Source organism: Ambystoma mexicanum, chromosome 7p, assembly GCF_040938575.1.
Source record: "Ambystoma mexicanum isolate Mex_15411 chromosome 7p, UKY_AmexF1_1, whole genome shotgun sequence".
NCBI classification, from domain to species: Eukaryota; Metazoa; Chordata; class Amphibia; order Caudata; family Ambystomatidae; genus Ambystoma; species Ambystoma mexicanum.
In genome coordinates this window covers 79,192,786-79,204,877 of record NC_090939.1, presented here as the reverse complement: position 1 = coordinate 79,204,877, position 12,092 = coordinate 79,192,786, and the positions used below count along the sequence as shown (strand labels likewise).

General features: G+C 45.8%; 1 protein-coding gene across 4 annotated transcripts in view; it reads right to left on the bottom strand.

Annotated features, from left to right (window-relative positions):
- NDC80 (NDC80 kinetochore complex component) overlaps positions 1 to 12,092 on the bottom strand; it is a 735,052-nt gene that overhangs the window by 240,342 nt on the left and 482,618 nt on the right. The window lies entirely within an intron of this gene.

The following is a 12,092-nucleotide window of genomic DNA, read 5'->3' as shown; positions in this document are numbered from 1 at the left end:
GTCTGTCACCATCATCAAAATAAGTGTATTCAAATAAAATTAAACTATGCATATTTTAAAATTATACTAAATTCACCATATGAAGTTATCATACAAAAAAGTTCAAAATTAACAAATCTTCATTGCATATGCCATAATTTCAAAATTGTTCTGTAGTTTCCATTGTAAACATTGTATGCCAGTCTACAATCCAGCAGAGATACATTCCTAAACACAGGAACAATAAATCTCTGTAGTGCTCTTTAAAGTGCAAAATAAGAGAACATGCAGACTAGATAGATCTGCGTGAGACTCCATCACATTTGTATCTAGAATAGTATTCACTAACAGCCTTTGAACCAATATTATCTGCTGGAATGTGATAAAAATCACATTTTTGTGATGAATGTTCTTAATCTGTGATTAGTTGTAATATTTAGGATCAATATTTTCAATGGTTGGAATACATCATTCATATAGTATGTTCTTACTGTAATTTAAACTGCATAACACTTGTTACAGACTGATCATATCTATAAATTGTTTTTTTCAAGACTTGTATGCTTTCGAAATGTCATACTTATTACAGTAAATTCTCTCCAGCACCACGGACATTACCCAGTTTATTACCTTTATAACACTTGTGTCGGTACATTTTGCTAAAGTACACTTAGGGTTGGATTCTAAAACTTATCTCTTGGTTTCAGAGCCCTAACATCTAATATAGGCCTGTCCTACCCAAGTTTAGTAGAATGGCAGAGCAGCCAGGCTTTGTGAGCTGTGAGGAATGTGAGCTGTGAATCAGTACAAAGAAAATCAGAAGATGCATAGGTCCAAAGAAAGGTTATATCAAAATAAATATATATTTTTTTGTATACCTACAAGGCAATGGGTATCAGTCGAAATGCAGTATCAACTAATAACATTAAACGCACACCAGGATAATAGGAATAAAGCAGGTGGGTAAATCACAATATACTCTTGCAACCAGTCATGAATGACTTCACTAGGTAAGAAAGCATTCTTGGAATAACTCAGCAATACTTTGTTGTAGGTAGTTCAAGAATGGTAGAAACCAACATTAGCAAGTACTGTACCAATTCTTCTTAGGAACTTGTGAGGCTTAAACAGTTTTTCCCTAACTAGAATAGAGTTCTTCAGTTCCGGTTTTGGAGGGAAACCAGCGCTGCCAAAGTCAATAGGAATGGAAGGTTTTCTGTTGGGGAACACGCAATGCCAAAGTCAATGGGTATGCAGAAGTTCTGATGAAAATGTTCTCTTTACAGGTAAGTAACAAACTAGTTAAATTCAAAAAGGACAAAGGGACTTCTGGGAATTCTCCCTGTAGGCTCACGAGCTGTGGGGTGTGGGTCGACTGAATTTGGGAGCTCACCCAACTAGCAGAAACATCACTTCAAAAAAATGGCTCAAGTTAAGTTTACGAACGAAGGACTCAGGCTTGGGCCCTGCATCAGTAGTAAAGAGAGGGACTTGCTAGCAGAGGATTTTTCGTACTCCTGCGTCGTTGGGGTTTTTGCACCTTTTTATCAGCACCAGGAGCGAATGAATGATCACTGCTGGTTGGAATCCTCAGGTTTACTCGGTCCTGCACTCTGGCGAGGGCACTCTGAGGAGAGGGTTCTTGCTTCTGGCGGTTCACACGGATGCCACTGAAGATGCAGGGAGATTCGATGACGGTCAAGACTAAGCACTGCAAGATGGTTGTGGTATCCCGGGTATTGGGGTTGTGCAGCCCAGGAAGGTCGCAGGACGTCGGGGACGGCTCAAATTGAAGGTGGTTGTGAGGCTGGTTATGCCCAACAGAGGAAGTCGCCCTTGCTGGAGCTTCCCTGTTCATCTAAAAATGGGGTGCGGGCAGCAGCAGTGCTTCAGCAGGTGTTGGAGGTGCTGCAGGCAACTCTGGTCGTCGTCTTCGGAGCTTCAGTTGCAGTGGAGCTTAGCCCTCTGTCCCAAAAGCCTCACCTTTTATGCAGGAACCCATTCAATCGGTCCCATGCAGCTGCCAATCACCAGGGGATGTCTGTCTTTGCAGGACAGCCAGCCTCCCAGTTAAAACTGGTTCCAGCGAGGCATACCCTCAGACAAAGGCCAGCAACGTTTTGGGATCCTCCCTCACTTCCTGCCTCAGCAGACACACTGGAGCCCTGGCGGGCTTCACAAAGGAATCCCACAAAAGGCAAAACTCAAAGAAGACCCAGCCCCACCTGGAATGGTAGAAGGGCCAAGAAGGAACACACAAACGGAAAATGGCAAGAAAAGACAGGGGGTATTTTGGGAAAATGGTCACCCATGGGTGCTTCACTGGATCTGTGGAAAAAGCCTGCAAGTGAGTTGCACATAAATGGTAGAAACATGTATCCACTGCCACCAGCCATTTAAGTTTGTTAATGTAACTAAAAGGTTACAGGAGCAGTAGGAAAGGAGTGTAGCCCCTCAGCACTCCACAAAAGGTGGTGTGTGCTGATCCCACAAAAGAAAAGGTAAGATAAAAAATCTCACGACCCCTGAAAAAATGGAAAATAGAATAAAATAAAAAGGGATGCCCAAGGGACTCGCCAGCAACACTGCACATAGGGTGCTTTGTGCTGCAAGAATCAATTACAGACGCCTGTAGTAAAATACATGGAGAAAAGCATGACTCCATTGAATTAAAAATACATTTCAAAAGCAGTGAAACAGGGTTCCCATGTCAGAGCAAAAAGAATGAGTGGATGGGAAACTGTTCCACTCACTCAGGAGAACAGATAAAAAAATGTGCAGTACAAGTGCTGGTGGGTGGGAGGGAATATCTTAGGTTGAGGAGAATTGGCACAGAAAATTAAAGTTTTCCCTAACACACTCATCTTTAGGACATCTTCTATAAGAAGGTTGTGGATTGGACCAGAGAAATTCTGAGACCAATGTTAACGTTACTTAATTTGCCATAGTTTAAATATGGTGTTTGACTGCATTGTATGCATTGTCAAATTCTGGGCATATGTCCGCCATTAACAATTGTTAGTGAAACAAATAACGAGATAGTCAAAGGCGTCAACTTCCTACAATTTAACTTTCTCAATGTAGAGTGTTCTTAATAGCACGCGCCTCCGATTCACAACAACCATGATTTTAGATTTTCACACATTTATTTTCATCTCATGTGCCGACACACTCATCCAATAGCTTTTGCAATGCTATTGGGGTACTCCCGATTAGTACGATATTTGCGACTCCTATGCATGGAATTAGGAGTCGCTCCACACATGGACATCCGATGTCAATGATGGAAAATGAAAGGACAATAAGATACTAATTAAACAGCATTGGGGCTATTACACACCCTTTCCGGACACCACAGTGTATTCCAAAATTAGCAGTTCTCCTTCCTGAATTGTGCTAAAGGACAAATTCATTATCTTTTTTTCAAAGTTTTTTTAAAGGACAACAGCTGTAGTTTTACAGTACAGCAGTTTAATTATACTAATATCTGTTTATATTTAAGGATGTCAAATTATCCTAAAGCAACGAGCTATGTACTGTATCAAATGCCATGGATAGGCCTATAAAAGCCAAATACAAGAAGGTTCCATTGGTTTCCACATATTTATCAACAATTATAGACAAATGCAAACATTGTTTGATGGTTCCTGCTGAAGCACAAAGGCCTAATTGCATGTCCGATATTATATCTCCAGCTTCAGCCCATTGGCGCAGCTCCTTGAACACAAATTTCCGCATGAATTTAAAAGAGACATCGCTCATGGAGATTGGTTTGTAACTCCTATCTAGAGCGGGCTCCCTTTTTAAAAATTGCAACTGTAGCAATAGATAGCCAAGTAACCGCGAGTACTCATATCTTTAGAAACAATTTAAACAAATAAGATTACACTTTGGTCTAAAGAGATGGGACCAATTTATAGATCTCACCAGGAACTCCATGTGGTCTAGGTGCTTTATTCCATGCTAGCTTCTTTACATTACTTTCTATAACTATTGGGTTGATTTCATCATTTAGTACCCGGCGGGTGACAATGGGCTTGTAACAACCAAGCTCAATGGCCATCGTCAGGTTGTTACCAGCCCGACAAAGTCTCTGTCGGGCTGGTCGTAACCACGTCCTGGCAGCCATGGAAAGGCAGAAGGCACTACATGTAGCTCCTTCTGTCGGTTTCCTGGTGGGCAACTTACATTTTCTTTTATTTTTCTCCTTTTTGAATTGCTGCTGTGAAAAGGGAGAGGTCTACGTATTGCACCTTCACCCCGCTCAATGGCAGCCATCTTTTTTCTTTTGAGTTGCGAGACGTATCACAACTTTAAAAAAAAACACTATTAATACCCCGGTTTTATGGACGGGGTTACTAATAGCAATAAGCCCCTCGTTGGGGGGGGCATGAACGCTTCAGGTAATGCCCCAGGGCCAAGGCACTCACTTCGCTCGGGCCTGTAACTATGGGCCGTAGAGCAATAACTGAAGCGGTAATGCCCCCCCCCCCTCCCCAGCTCAGTGCGTATTGCTTAAATAAGTAATCGGGTACAAGGAACAAATTCTGCTTTTACCAATTCGGTCTCATTATTCATACTGGACTCCTTATATATGTTACGGTAATAGTCAAACCATTAGGGTTCTTTAATATTGGATTCTATTATACCAGGGACAGTCTCACCAAACATACCTTTCATAACCAAATTCCAGAAATTCCTTGAATCTTTATTAATACAAGTTCTCTTTAGTTTCTGCCATGTTTTTAGTTGAAAATCTCCGTCAGCTCTCTCGCGTACAGTCTCTGAGCAGCCAGTATTTACTGATGAGTAGCTACGTGGGAGTACAGTTAGGAGCAGGTTTTGTTTAGAAACCTTAAATCAAATAATTGTGATTTCATAAAGTTTGCCTTACTACTATTGAGTATGTGCTGTGAGGGTTATTCATTAATTTCCATAGGAATAACTCATTACTAATTCATCCTAATTCATGGGTAATAGGATTTTGCATGGCTTCTTCCGTAGCAATTGCTGCTCTGTTAGTGCAATTTATCCCACAGAGGGCAGTGTTGCGCTTCGTTCACTCTGTCTCGACAGGCATGTTTTACACTGCTTATTGTTCTGTTCCCACTGACCCGTGACCTTCATTATAAGACATATTGATGTACTGCTTAGGAACATACATGGTTATATCTCTTTTGAACACTGGCTTGGGAACTTGGCTAAGCCAAAGTGTTTTAACCAATCAATGTGCAGTGTTCTGTCTCTTAGCTCTGGGTCTGCAAAACTCTTTGTTGCTCTTTTATGACCGCACTATCGCAACTCAAGCATGGGAAGATATTCACCCCCCCTTGATTAACCTATCACTGTGCAGCATTGTAGTCCTTTGGAAAATTGCAACTTGGTGTGTGTGTGTGTGCGCACTTCTCTCTGCAAGGCCCTGGGCAATGTTTTCTGCTGAGCAGATGGGGTTTTTCATCCTTGTGTGGTGTCCAACTGGATCTTGAGGCCTACATGTACTGTTTGTTCAGTTAGTGTAAAGGGTTACTGTCATTCGTTATATACCTTTTTCCGGATAGAAGCTCCTCTGATCAATTACAATCAACTTCATTTACCATTTCTCCCATATTGGATTTCACAATTTGATCCATTTTAGTCAATAGAGATGTCTCCCAGTTCCAAAGTTCATCTAGTGTCTTAGTGTCAGGTTTCCTTCTCTTATTCAAGTTTCCTTTTTATTATTTATCCTTTTCAGATTAGCTTTGTGTGGGTGGGAAGTTTTCCATTATAGTTGGTTAGGCCTTAACTTGTTGATTCAGAATCCTGGTTCTGACCCAAGGCAAGATGGAGCCTCACAGTGACAACTCTGATTGGCTAAAAGACAATGCTGAACAACAATGAACATTCTAAACTGTCACTCTGTGCCTTTCATCATCAAAACCCCATCTGAGAGGACGTGTTCAGTGGCTGCTCCTGCTTTAGTATTAGGCCTGGTGGATTTTATCCTTCAGATCTCAGCAGTTGAGCGGCTACTTTCTTGGGGGTTTCAGGAGAAGTCTTCAGCTGGCAGGAATTCGTTTTTGAAGATAGGAAAAGCAGGAAATCTTTGTGAATTCGCTCAGGAGATAAGTGACTTTATTTTTACTGTAAATCTGTTCATCTTAATAACATTCTCATTGAAAATTCGTTAAAAGTAGTGTTTCTACTAAAACTATTGAACTACCGGAGTGCGCTTGTGTTTCCAGTGCGGTGTTCCTTAGCGCGAGATTTTGACTGTCGCGTGCGAATTCAAGTGAGCGCGTGCTTTCTAGCGTGTGTATTCCGAGCGCGAGTAGAGGTTGGTCTCGTGCAATTTTAAACGCGCGTGTGTTTTATTGCGCGGGTGATCCTTTGCGCGAGAAACTATACGCTGCGTGAGAACTACAAAGCGCGTGTGAAATACAAAGCGCGTGTGAAATACAAAGCGCGTGTGCTTTTAAGCGCGGGTGTACAAAGCGCGTGTGAAATACAAAGCGCGTGTGATTTTTAGCGCGGGTGTACAAAGCGCGTGTGAAATACAAAGCGCGTGTGATTTTTAGCGCGGGTGTACAAAGCGCGAGAATCTGTTCGTCGCGTGCCATGTGAGTGCGCGTGTGTTTTTTCCATCGCTAGTGATTTTGCGCGTGAGAATCACTTCGTCGCGTTTGAACTCAATAGCGCGGGTGTTTTTATTTCGCGTGTCTCGCAGGAGAACATTATTGCGCGTGTGGACTATTGTGCGTGTGGATTATTGCGCGTGTGGATTTTTAGCGCGTGTGGATTATTTTGATCGCGCGTCTTCATCCGTTTGCGCGTGTTCTTCAACCAGGAAGATTTCTATGAAGTTCATCGATAATTTAAATGGAAATAACCTGCGTGTGCATTTAGCACGTGTTTCCTCTTTCTTCAAGGATTCAAAGACTCAAGATAATTATAAATAGTTTGAAAAGTTTTGAAATGACAAGAAAGAACATTTTAAAGACAATCTAATTGAACTACCAGTGCATGTTGGAAAAAAGACAAACAAAGAGCTAAGACTTCCAGTTTTGCCTAATGTAAGAAGTTGCTGGGAATTTCTAGTATCGCAAGTAAGAGAGATTTTCAGCTTCTTATCCGCTTCTCTAAGAAATTTCAAGAGAAGAACCAGGTAGGATTCTCAATTATTAGTTAAGGATTAATGTCTTCCCATTCATAAGGTTAAGTAAGTGAATTAAGGAAGTGTATATGTTATTCTTTATCCTCTGCAGGTTCAGCACTGATTAGCCTTGACGCAGTCTGCCTGGTGTTGTTTTGTTGTCCCATTCCCCCTTTCCCTTTGGGGTGTAGTTTACAGAGCTGTATTGAAAACTAGTTCTGGGAAATACATCTCAGGGGGATTGTCGGGGGTTCAGCAGCTTCCGCGGATACAGGACCTCTCAGCTTGACACTTAGTTAATGCAACTTTGGAGGAATCACCCAGAAGAATTTCTCCAAAATTACATAGAGCCGTTAACATGACCTTTAATGGTCAATCGTTGACTCGAGTTCTTGGATAATTCCCTCCTCCCTGGCCCTCCAGTAAAATCACTCATTCCATTTCTTAGTTCCATATTAGCCTCATTTGAAAGAACGCATAGGGTTAGTTGTGGCTGCTTTTGGAAATATAGCATCCTCCTCTTGTAGGTCACTAATTTAATAAATTTTAAGTAACTCACCGTAGTGACCAACGTACCCCTAATCCATAGTCCCCTTTCCTCCATACTGTAAGGGCGTCCCTCGCTAGGGACGGGAGACAGAACCTTTTTCAGCAGAAAAATCTTACCCTTAATTTAGATGCGTGCGGGGGCGCAAAGCTGGGAGCATGCGCTCCCCTGACTCCACCCACCAGCCCAACTCCTCAGTCCCCTTTGACGCGTCGACAATATTAACATTGCCTAATGACACCAGTTTTATTAGGGGGGAGAATGGTGGGACATATGGAGGAAAGTGGACTGTGGACTAGGAGTGCATTAGTCACTACGTTGAGTAACTTATAATTACTCATATGTCCCGTTCCTCCATACTGTATGGGCGAGTACAACTGAATGTAGCCCAAGGGTGGAGAGGAGCACTCTTAAGAAAACAAGTGCCTTAACACTGCCTGACCAAATGTTGCATCCGACCTGGAGCCGCATCCAAGCAGTAGTGCTTGCAGAAGGATGAGGACGTAGCCCACGTAGGCGCCTTGCTGATAACCTGCTACGGGACGTGCCACTGGAAAGCAATTGCTGTGCATTTAGCTCCGATTGCGTGGGCATGTATATTTGCTGGCAGAGGTTTGTGCTGCCCCCTCGTACGTCTCCTTGATGGCCGTAACCACCCACCTTGCTATGTAAGTCTTGGAGGCTTGACAGCCAGGCTTTGGCCCACCAAAGGTGACAAAGACGGTGTCTGATTTTGTAGAAGCTCTTGGTCCTGTCCAGGTAGCATCTCAGCACACACCCCACGTCCAGACAGTGCAATACCCTCTGAGCATCATCCTTGGGGTCAGCGAAGAACGCTGGTAGCACCATCTCCTCGTTTAAGTGAAAAGAGGAGACCACCTTAGGTAAGAATGCGGGGTGAGTGCTAAGCACCACCTTGTCCTTATGAAAAGTAGTACAAGGTTCTCGAGCCACCAGCGCATGGATTTCACTGATCCGGCGTGCCGATTAAGGCCCACCAGGAGGACTGTCTTAATGGTGACTAGACGATGTCTGCGGACGCCATAGGTTCGAATAGTTTATGCACCAGGGTGCACAAGACCACATTGAGGTCCCACATGGGTGTGGTTTCTTGATAGGCGGGTAAATCCTGGTCAGGCCCGCCAAGTATCTTTTAACCACCGGATTAGAGGATGAAAACACCTCCTCCTCAGAGTTCCTGTAGGTTCCAATGGCCGCCAGATAGGTGCTGCACGTGTCTACCTGCACCCCTGAGTGTGCGAGGTGCGCAAAGAAGGAGAGCATGTCGTCCAGAGTACAGGTCAATGGATTGACCTCCTTTGTTTCCGCCCAGTCATAAAATCTGGTCCACTTGCTTTTGCACTGGCTCCTGGTAGCATTGCTTCTAGCCCCTTGTGTAATGTATAGGTTAGCGTGTGACAGGTGCAGATGCCTCAGTGTGACTTGTTCAGGAACCATGCCTTAATGGCTAACCTCAGGGGGTGTAACGCTCACCTGGTTCCCACGGAGGCACGGCGTCGAAGGCGCAGAACTCTGAAGATGGACAGGAAGGGCCCCTCTATTCTGGCTTCCCTGGCTCGTTGGATACCCTCCTGTGCGTGAAAAGGGAGTATTACCAACTGTGGAACAATGCTCAAGCCTCCCACTCCCTTCCAACCCTCCACGATACCTCCTCCACGATTCCCTGTGAAGCCTCACCTTAGGGTTTGGAAGGATGAGCTCTCCATCCTGCTTCTGATGCAGGGGCGCGTTGAAACCCAGTTACTTCACTGGATTGAGGATTGATGGGAGTTCAGGTAAGCTTGACTGTTCAGGTAAGGCGCTGTAAAAGTTCTGTTCAAAAGTTCAAGCTTAATAATAATGTTCGTTGTCTAATTGCAGCAAGCGCTAATGCTTATGTCTTTTTCCCCTTAGGGGCCGGGGTTCGGAGTGCCGGAGATATGGCGCCGACCCGAAGTGAAACAGTTCTGGATGAGCGCTCAGGTAATGTCTTTGCATTCGCTCATTCAATGTCTTTGTCTTTTTTCCCCATAGGGGCCGGGGTCCGGAGATGCCAGGAAGCGGCAGGACCCGAAATGCAGTGGGAATAATCCAACAGGTAAGACTTAAAAGGAAACTGAGCTTTCCTTATTCCTTTTCTCCCTCTCACCTTTGTTTTTGTCTTTTTTCCTCTAGGCGCCGGGGCGTAGCTGAATCCGGAAGATCGCTGCTGAAGATGGAAGCGCCTTGCAAAGGTGAGTAAAATGCAGCGCTGCAGCGATCGAAACGAAATGCCTTTAAAATGATGTCTTCCTTTTCAGGGCCGTTGGAGAAATGACTCCGGGATGCAGATTTAGCAGGTAAGGGCTTTTCTTCTCCTATTCTCTTCCTTTCTCCCCTTGCAGGTGTTCCAGGGTGCTGGCAGGCGTGGCTGAAGTCAGGATGCAGGAGCTGACACGGCGAGCGTCCAGCTGCTAGGTGCAGAACAACGCGAAGCATGTGTGGCTGTTCGGGTGGGATTTAAATAGCCTTGGAAGAAGTTCCTGGTATGTATCCTTCCACCAATCAGGTATGTATCCTTCCCCGACCACACCCGGGTGGTGAAGTAGTCCTACAGGTTAAGTAGTCCCATTCAGGCCTCAAGAGGGCCTGGATGAAGCAGCAAGGTCTGCATCAGGTAAGTGTGCACCCAAGCACTTAAACACATATCCTCTTCTATGAGCCTGGCGCCTAAGGCGCCAGGACTGGGGTCCGCTATGAGCCTGGCGCCTAAGGCGCCAGGACTGAGTCCAAAGGGCCCCGACTTGGGCCCGCTGAGACTTCCCTGGGGAAAATGATGTCTGCCTCTGGGGTTGCTGGGCCCGGCCTGGCTCCTTAGAGGTAGGCATCATTACAGGGGGCAGGGTGGATGACTGTGCCCTCCTGCTGAGAGAGTAGGTGTGGTGCGCCCAGTGGAAGGTGCACCGGGGTCTGATCTGATAGGCTGAGTCGTTCCGAGAACCATGGCCTTGCCGGCCACCATGGAGCCATCAGGATGATACGGAGGTGCCGGCTACCCTGATCTTGCATACTACCCTGTGGACCAGGGGAGTGGGAGGGAAGGTATACACGTTCATGTTGTCCCACTGGATCTGCATCGTGTCGCCCAGAGAGGCCCTGCCCTGTCCCTGCTAGGACATGAACTGGGGGCACCTCCTGTTGGACCAGGTGACGAAGAGATCCACCTGAGGATGACCCCAACTGTCGAAGATCCCCCTGAAGGACCTGTTCGTCCAACTGCCATTCGTAGTTGTCAGTACACAGCCTGCTGAGCCTATCCGCCTCTAGGTTAGACTCCCCCCGGGAGGTGGATTGCTGCCAGGTGCATGTTGTTTACCTGAACCCACTCCCAAATGTTGACTATTAGAGTGCAGAGGGGAGACCACCTGGTGCCACCCTACTTGTTGATATAATACATGTTGGTTGAGCTGTCCGTCTGAATCAGGATCGCCTTGCCGCTGATGATTGGGAAGAAGGCTTTAAGAGCGTGCCAGATGGCCATCAACTTGAGCTAGTTGATGTGGGCCGCCTGCTCCCGATGGGACCATACCCCATGGACACTGGCTGCCCAAGGTAGCTCCCCATCCCTCCAGGGATGAGTCTGTGGTGATGGTGACCTGAGGTGCTGGTTGACGGAAGGGACTTCCTATCCGCAGGTTGTTGTCCATGCTCCACCAGACTAGGTCCTGGTGGAGATGATGTGGGATGCCGACCTGTTCTGCCTGGGAACCCCTCTCCTGACTCCAGGAGGCTGCGAAGTGCAACTGCAATCGCCTCATTTTGAGACTTGTATGCAGCACTGCCAGGAGACATGATGCTGAAGAGGTTTCGTTACCACCATGCCGAGGTCACTGCTCTGCAGAGAAAATGCCCCATAGCCCTCTTGATGGCTGTGATCTTGTCTGCTGAGGGGAAAATCCTCTCGTAGCCCGTATTCTAGATGAGGCCCAGGAAGGTTAGACCCAGATTGAAGGAAAATCCCAGCTCGTGCAGTGTATTCATGAGGGCGGAGGCAGTGTGCTGGACTGCCTCTGGAGACCTTGCCCTGACTAGCCAGTCATCTAGATATGGGAAGATGCGATACCCATGCGCTCTGAGTAGGGCTGCAAAAGCGTTCATCAGTCTTGTAAAGACCCTGGGGGCCGAAATGGGGCCAAACGGTAGAACCTTGTATTCGAAGTGAAAACCCATGATCCTGAACCTCAGAAAGGACCAATGGGGCTACCAGATCAGGATGTGCAGGTACGCATCCTTTAGATCCAGGGAGCACACAATGTCTCCGCTATTAGCGCTGGGGTAACCATCTTGAACTTTTGGAGAGGAAGGGAAAGGTTCATGGTGGAAAGGTCCAACACAACTCTTCTTTTTGTGTATGGCAAAAATGTGTAAATAGAAGCCCAGACCCTGCTACGATGC